The following is a 9155-nucleotide window of genomic DNA, read 5'->3' on the forward strand; positions in this document are numbered from 1 at the left end:
GCTTCACTCAGTCTACTCATTTAAATGTTAATCTTATCCAGAAATGTCCTCATGGACTCCTGGTCTATATACCAGTTCTAAACATGTACTTATCCACGTTCCTTTTGTTGAGATAGTGCAGCATGGGGACGAAGAACACCTTTGCTCGGGTTCAAATTCCAGTTACCAGATGTATGAACCTGAACAAGTTACTTTTCTTAGTGTCAGTTTCTTTCTCTATAAGCTGGGAATAAAATTGGCTACTATTTGTAAAAAATAATGTAAATGGAGCCACTTTAAAATGGAGCCAGAGCTGCCATGCCTCAAACCTTTGGAATGTTAAAATGGGGCAAAATGAACTTTGGTCTGGGCCAAAAGCAACCCTGCGCCCAAAAGAACTGTTTGAAAGGATAACAGGAAAGTAGACATTGTAACTTAAGAACTAATGACTATGGTACTAAAAATTAAAAACAGCAAGCTCCCCTTTGACCAACATCGAACTTCAGTCTGCAGGTGAACACTCTACCCACTGAGCCACGCCCTATAGGCCACTCTTCTCTTTCTTACAGATACCCCTTGCCTTTGACTCCTAATCAGAACCCGTGGGTTTCTGCCTGAATCAGTGCTTCTCCAATAGCTTTTTTTTTTTTTATCTCAAAGAATGCCTGTTGCCTCTTACTTTGGGTTATGTTTAGGTTATATCTAATAAGAAATATTAATACAATTTAATAAATGTGGCATACCAATACTATTTCTTTGATTCTATAGTTATTTAAAATATCAAATTATGTTTTTAATTTTAAACACTCAAGTAAAATAATAATACTCTTCTATAGCAGGTACCTTTCATTTTATTTCTATTTCTAGCTTTTATTTTCTAGTTTAATGCCTGCTACATAGTAAGCACATGATAAAAATTTTAAGAATACTTAATATTATTGTGTCAGGAAAAATATGACAGGGAATTTGAATTCTGTAATCCTAAAAATATACACATTTTGAGAATAAATAATTTTTCTTATGCACAAATATTAACTTGATTTGAAATGAAGCATTTGGAGAAGTTATAATAGCAGAGGCAGATCATTTAATTTACTTAATATTATGTTGCCATTTAAGCCTGTAAGTCTAAAACAGTTTCCATAAACAACTAAAGATGACATGAACTTTTAGTTGATCCAGACAATAAAGTATATAATTTGTTTGCACCACAACATCTTTAATCTCAGTGGCATAAATATAATGACAGTATTGCCTTACTTTGAAAAATACTTTATACTTGTCAAATTATTTGAGTATACTATCACATCTGATTCTTACAACAATCTTTTTTTTTTTCTTTCATTAGATTCTTACTACAATCTTAAAGAGTGGGTAAGTAGATGTCACTATCCCCACTTTACAGGTGAGGAAACTGAGGAATGAGAGATTCAAACTAGTACACCAAGCACCAAGCACCAAATTAATGACTGACTTAGGAACTGTTAACTTAGTATGCTTTCTAATACACCAAATCTAATTAGACTAAATTCTAAACTCTTACGTAAAAAATATCATCCAGATCTTCAGTTAAGAAGTGATTTTCTTGCCCTAGCCAGTTTGGCTCAGTGGATAGAGCATCAGCCTGCAGACTGAAGGGTCCCAGGTTTGATTGCAATCAAGGGCATATGCCTGGGTTGCAGGCTCTATCCCCAGTAGGGGGTGTGCAGGAGGCAGCCGATCAATTATTCTCTCTCTCAATATTGATGTTCTATCTCTCTCCCTCTCCCTTCCTCTCTGAAATTAATAATAAAAAAAGAAATGATGTTCTTTCAATACATGTGATTATTAGGCATTTTAAAATCTCAAAATTTTACATTAATAGGAATGCAAAATGGACTTTGTATATATCACATCAATAACAGTAGGTTATAACCACAGTAACTAATTTTATACTCCAGTTTGGTTCACTAAATAATATCATATACTTTAGATGATAACTTTTCTCATATTAAAGTTAGAGTCTTGGGTTTGACTCAGCTGCCTTTTTCTAAAGTGCTACAATAAAATTTCTCTGTTGATATGATACTGATATATTGTCTTAAACTCACTCAAAAATATTTTTAAAGGAGTGTGATATGTAGTGGAAATAATAGTTTTTGTAAGTTGGTGCAGGATTTATATCCTTAACACCAATTTAAGACTCAAATCTTTTTTTATTGAAGTTATAATCTTGATAAGATGATAAAATAATTAGAATTACCCCAAATCTGCCATTCTGATGGTGTAGTTATTTGATATTGAATAATTTCCTCCTATTTCTTCAGTCTCTAAAGAAGAATAAATTCCAGTTGGTCTCCCAAGGGCCCAACTTGAATGGCTTCCTGGTAACTTTGAGTTTAAGGACCATGCCTTTCACTTCTTTCATACTCTGCCCTAGAGGACCCAGGACAATGCTATGCCTGTAGAAGGTGCGTAATAAGTTCTAGAGCATGAATATGTACCTGATGTTGGTTTGGAAGAGACTTGGGAAAGTCTGGGATAAAGACACAGGAATACTCTCTTTGTTCAAAGTACAGATAAATAAGATACCTCAACTCTGAGACATCAAAAATAACAATCCTGGGTAGCAGTTGGTGAGAAGAAGCAGGTATAAGGGGAAAATGACATAGAGGAAGGCACAGCCACAGTCCAAGGAAATGAAGGCCAACTTTGATCATGAGACAAGGGTGAGCTAGGGAAGGGGATGATGTCATCAGAACAACAATAGAGGAAGACAGTTTTGGCAGCAGCTTTTGAATAGACTTTGAAGAAAAAAAATGGGAGAGAGGGGAAAAAGGAAACAGGAAAAGGAAGTCTGCTCAGAACTCAGCATGACATTTGCAATGGGTGGGGAGCTTCCTGTCACAACTTGATGTTTGGAACATCTGGTCACCTTTTATAATGAGACCTTAAAAACTTCAGCTTTCTCAAGTGATCCGGTTAGAATATGTATGGATTGCGTGGCCTAACAGGCACTGCCAGTAGATAAGCCTATTTGAAGAAAGAAAAAAAAAAAAAATACAGATGGAAAACAAACTCTTCTCTTACACTGAGAACACTCTACTAGTTTTATGATGTAAATATTCATGTTTGTAAATGTATACACGTGCTTTACGTGTTTTTGGAATTTATTGGCGTTGTGTCCAAATGAAAGTATCGTGAATTCTTTTTTATTTTAATGATCTCAAATGGCGAAATGTAGCTAACAGATTTACTAAAATTCCTCACCTTGCTTCATTTACAATATAGGCCAAGGTTTTCCACAGCACAGTTGTGCCCTCTAGCGTTCTTAGAATTTAATGAAGGCTACTAATAATTCCTACTTTATCATCACTCTATGTCAGTGAAAGTGTGTGGCTGTGTGATGGTACAAATAAATCCTCACATCTCAGTGGCTTAGGAAACAAAATTTTATTTATCAGAAAGTCCAGAGCAGGCTGGCAGGGTCTGTGTCCAAGCAACCTCTTGGGGATCTAGACTTCCTGTATCTTGTGATCTCTATCACCTTCTCACCTGCCAGTCACCTGGACAGGGATATAGAGAGGACGAGGCTCACAGGCTTTTAACTGCTTCAGCCAGGAAGTGGCACCTGGCAGCCTGCTACTGGCCAGAACTAGTCACGTGGCCCCAGCCCCAAACCCCAGGGAGCCTGGAGGAGGTGGAGAAGCACATGGATGTTTTGGGAAAACTAACTGCTTCTCTAAAGCCTCTTCAGGAGCGGCTGGGGAAGAACATATTGGACATGCTAACTTTATTATTTTGGGAAATATTTTTGATTTGATGTTTTCCAGTAAAAAGGTATTCAATCAAAAAGAGAATACAATGCAATTTTAATATTCATAGTTCTTCATTTTTCCATGACACTCAAAATTAAATATTCCGTTTGTATAATGGCAGAGGTGTAGGGACAGGTTTATGTTAGAATTTCTGTTCTAATTGACTTTTGTATTAAAATAAAGTACCTCTTATTTCCCTGTTGTTCTCTTTTTAAAAGGACCATCCTCCTCCTCCTGCAGCTATTTCTTAGATGCAAGTTATACTTTCATTTTCAACTATTTCTTTCCAATTTTAATTTCAATATACTTGAAAGTTGCTTCCCAAACTGTTCTCCTTACTGATATTTCAACCTTGAGAAGTATGTTACATATATATGAAAGTTTATAAATTATACCTATTAGTAGGGAAATATATAATAAATAATAATATAAGGATAAACTCGGTGTTTTGCAACTGTAAAGCTACTTTTGCCCCACCCTATGAATACCTAAGGAAACTTTATGGTTGTCTATTAACTAATGAGCTTAATGGGTCTTATTTTCATTTTTTTTTAATTGTGGTAAAACATACATAACATAAAATTTACCACCCACCTTAACCATCTTTAAGAGTGCAGTTCAGTGGCATAAACACATTCACACTGTTGTGGAATCATCACCATTATCCATCTCTGAAACTTCTTTATCTTCCTGAACTGAAACTCCGTGTCCATTAAAACTAACTCCTGCCATAGCCGGTTTGGCTCAGTGGATAGAGCGTCGGCCTGTGGACTGAAGGGTCCTAGGTTCGATTCCGGTCAAGGGCATGTACCTTGGTTGTGGGCACATCCCCAGTGCGGGGTGTGCAGGAGGCGGCTGATCAGTGTTTCTCTCTCATCGATTGTTTCTGCCTCTCTATCCCTCTCCCTTTCTCTCTGTGAAAAATCAATAAAATGTATTTTAAAAAACCCAAAAAAACTAACTCCTATTCCTCCCCGCAGTCCCTGAGAACCACCATTTTATGTTCTGTCTCTATGACCGTGACTACGTTAAGTACCTCATAGAAGTAAAATCATACAGCGTTTGTCCTTTTGTGACTGGCTTATTTCATTTAGCATAATGTTTTCAAGGTTCTTCCACGTTGTGGCATGTGTCAGAATTTCATTCCTTTTTAAGTTTGAATAATCCATTATATGTACATACCACGATTTGTTTATTCATTCAGATTGGCTCATCTTTGGGACAGTATTACACTTATTTTGTTTAGTCAGTTAATCTTAATACTTATTTTGAAAGACATATAATCTATAGCACATCCTGATTAGAGAGACATCAAGTTGTTCAACCTTTGGCCACCTGTGTCTTCTTAGTCTATATATCTGACATACATATTTTAGTATTTCTATTTTTCCTCACACTTTCTGGCAAAGCTCCACTTTTCAAAGGAAGTTTTCTTCACTGTACCTAGTATTGCTCTGGGAATAATCAATTACAGTATGTATTTGGCCCCAAGTTACTTTGCTAAGATTACCTTGATATTCTAAGAGACTGACTTTTTAAATGCTGTTTTAAATATGGAGATGCTGTGGAGTGGTATGTACTTCATTACCAGTTTTACCATGTTTCTAAAAGTCTTTATCACGTTTCTACTGTTATAAGTCTATCACTGTTAATATTATTAACCTAAACATGATAACAATAGCTATAAACACCATCCTAAGTATTTGATATACACAGTACATGATGATGCTAATTTTTGAAAAAGAAAACACAGGAGAAAAAAGCAAGGTAGAAAGAAGGAAAGTGATAGATAACTCGAGTTTTGGACATGTTGGGTTTGAGGTGCCAGAGGAAAGAGGGTGTCTGTGGAGAAGAGCTGGTGGGAAATGTGAATTTGAATCGGAAGTCAGGAGCACTGCCAGGGCTGAAGGTGGTTTGGGAATGAATAATATGTCTGGAAGAGCTGCAGCTATGAACAAATGAGATTGCTGAGGGAGAGAGAGAGAATGCATTGCCCAATTAGCCTAGCACCAGCACTGAGCTGAGCCCGAGGGAGGAGTAGGGATAAATCAGGCAAGGCAGGAAGGCAGGAAAAGACACTTCAGGGGAAGGAAACAGTGATGGCATGGAGTCTGCATGGCCCTGGTAACCCCTGTTCTACTTCCCATCTCCATGAATTGGACTATTTGAATGCCTCACGTGAGTGGAATCATGCGTATTTACCTGCCATGTCTGGTTTATTAAGGGTAGTGGTTCTTACCTTGGCTGTGCAGCCAGATCACCTGAGGAACTTTGAAAAAGCAAAAATCTCTGGGCCCCAGAATGAGATTCTGAGTTACGTGGTCTAAGGTGGGGGTCAAACTTCTGCATTGAAAAAACGGAGTGCGAACATCTGCTGTGCAAGGAGAAGACCAGAGGAGGATCGTGTTTTGTAAGGTGATGGAGGCTGAGGGCCAGGGGCATGGCCAACAGGGGAAAAATGCCCTGGGAGAGGGTTAGAAGGCAGAGGACTCGGGGCAGCCACTGGGTTTGTCAAACAAGGTTTCATTAGAAGCTTCAGTGGAGCAGTTTCTGTAGAGGGGTAAGGAAAAATAATTGGTGGAGCAAGTCCTTGGGGCACTGAAGAAATTGGAATCAAAATTATGGATAGAAAAGGGGAGGATTCAAGGATGAGTGGAGCTGCAGATAAATTACTAGATAGACGGTATGCCTATGGAGAGACTGGCTGCCTGCTTGTTGCAATTTTCTAAGCAAAGCTGCCAGCACACTTGGGAGGCCACAGCTTTGGGGATTAAGAACACAAGCTTTGGGGCCAGACTGCTGAGGCTCAAATTCCAGCTCTTCCATTTCCCCGCTCTGTGATCTTTATGCTTCAGATTTCTCATCGGTCAATAGAGAGATAGAAACATCGATCTGCCATCTCCTGCATTTCCTCCTCTCCCTCCCCCGGGCATGTGCCCTGACTGGGAATTGAACCGGAGACCTCTTGGTTCATAGGTCGATGCTCAACCACTGAATCACCCTGGCTGGGCAGGGACAATTCTTTCGATTAGAGAGAATCTATTTTCATTTATCTACTCAAGAAAGGGGTGGGGGGGGAGGGAAGGGTGTGGAAGAAGTACGTATTCTTTATACAATTTCATTGGGATAAAAGAGAGTGTTTCTGTTTGTCCGTTTGTTTTTGATTGAAAACCACTGCTTCCTGGTGAATGAATTTGGGATTGGCAATGTGGAGACGTGGACTTTGATCCTGCCCTAGCCAAAGCAGCGCGTGGTTTCGGCTGGGTCGCTTATTTTCTTTGGGTCTTAGGATTCTCACTTGTGAAATGCATGGCGATTTTAGATGATCCTTTCTCCTCTAATACCCGCTTCTAGCTCTGTGAAGGCTGGCATTCTGCAGCATAGCTGCGCCACATCTTTGGACGTTTGCGTGCGCCACCTTGTGGTAGAAACGGATAGTGCTGTTAATTGGCTCAGCGAGACTGAAGACCCAGGGGCTCAGGCAGCTTTTATTTATATACGAAAAAATCTCTCCAGGGACAGGGGGACCTATTCATGGTAAGAGTGCTCTTTTGTTAGAAGAAATTGAGGATGAGGTGGACATGGAGCAGTAGCCAGCCTCTTATCATGGCAACCAGAGTAACTCATCAACACATGTGAATAATTTATGACACACTCAGCCTGTTGGAGAGAGGCCAATATTAGCCAAAACTTACTTGGAATCTGTTTACTTTAATTAGATTTTTCTTTACTGAAACAGTGACCTTGAAAATTAATCCATCTTCATATTCAGGCTTATCTCTTGAGTTTTCCAGTGTAACCGTAAAATTACTCTCTGTGTGCTGTTTATGTCATTGCACCTTTGAACGGAAATAAAGTCAGGCTCACTCTACAATGAGCCACAACAGCTTTTGACCCTAAAGTATTTTTAAATGACTGACTAATAATATTGGAGATCCAGGTAAAATTCAGAAGGTTATCATAACACAAGCTTCTGGGAATGGCCTTGGATTATGAATTTCCTACCCATGAGCAAAGAGGGCGTCTGCAACAAAGGCTGCCAGGAAACAAATACAATAATCCTATATAATAAAAAGGTAATATGCAAATAGAACAAACAGCATAACAACCGAACAATCAAAGCATAATATGCTAATGATATGCTAAGGCTGCTCAACCACTCGCTATGACGTGCACTGACCACCAGGGGGCAGATGCTCTGATCAGTAGGTTAGCTTGCTACTGGGGACCGGCGATTGGGACTGAGTGACATGGGCCAGACAGCCCTGGAGCCCTCCCGCGGTTGCTCCCCAGCCAATCGGGTACTGGTGGGGTCCCTCAGCCTGGCCTGCACCCTCTCACAATCTGGGACCCCTTGGGGGATGTTGGAGAGCCGATTTCCCGCAGGCCACTCCCCTTGGGAGGGCGCCAGATGCAGGGCTCATGGCTGGCGAGCCCACAGCAGGCACAGTGGGGCTGGGATGAGCGGGAGCGGCAGGTAGAAGCAAGCTGCAGGCGGTGTTGGACTGCGGGTTTTGGTCCGATCCTTGCAGGCCACCCAGAGGGACCCCACCCGTGCACGGATTCGTGCACCGGGCCTCTAGTAAAATGATAATAGAGCAGAAGAGAGAGGGAGTTTTTCCATCATTGTGCTAATCCTTGAACCCTTGAGGAATGAGATCCATGACTCCAGTTTTTGACTACACATACCCACTCCCTAGGTTAATTTAAACCCACTTGTTGTTGTTTTTTTTTCCAGCAAAGCTTCAGCCTAAAATTTTACCCTCCAAAGACCTAGTTCAAAAGCTCAGAAGAGCTCCAGTTCCTTTATAAGTAGGGTCATTCATGGACTCTATGAAGAAATTTGTGGGTTTAAAGCTATCGTACCCAAAATTTATTATGTGCTGATATCAAACCAATCACCTAGTTTTCTAATTCTATGCATCAATCTTATACTCCTTCCCTTGAACTTCTTGCCTCTCAATCTCAGGTCTAACTGTTCAGAGCAAATGTAGTACAGTACACCATGAGAAATGTAAGCTCTCTACTCCCATTCTTAAACGTTTATGACATTTATGCTCATTCATATTTCCTTCTCATTTTACAGTAAGAGGTGTGCACCCTCCACTTGTGTTCTGGATCCTACAACCTCTTACCTTATATACCAACTATCATTCTCTTCTATATTTCCAACTTTTCCTCCTGAGCATACACTCATGTGTGTTTTGCATCTTTAAACAAAGAAGCAAACTTGATCCTATTCTCCACTTTACTGTTTTGGGTGTCCTCTTCTGGTCCGAGCCAACCCTCTAACAGAACAGGTAATTTCTGTATCGCCATTCTCACATGTCATAGTTCCTCAAATGATAGTACCTCACCCATCCTGCTGAAACTCCTCCT

The sequence above is a fragment of the Myotis yumanensis genome, unplaced genomic scaffold, assembly GCF_028538775.1.
Source record: "Myotis yumanensis isolate MYYU_CA2020_CCGP unplaced genomic scaffold, mMyoYum1.0.hap1 SCAF_7, whole genome shotgun sequence".
Lineage (NCBI taxonomy): Eukaryota > Metazoa > Chordata > Mammalia > Chiroptera > Vespertilionidae > Myotis > Myotis yumanensis.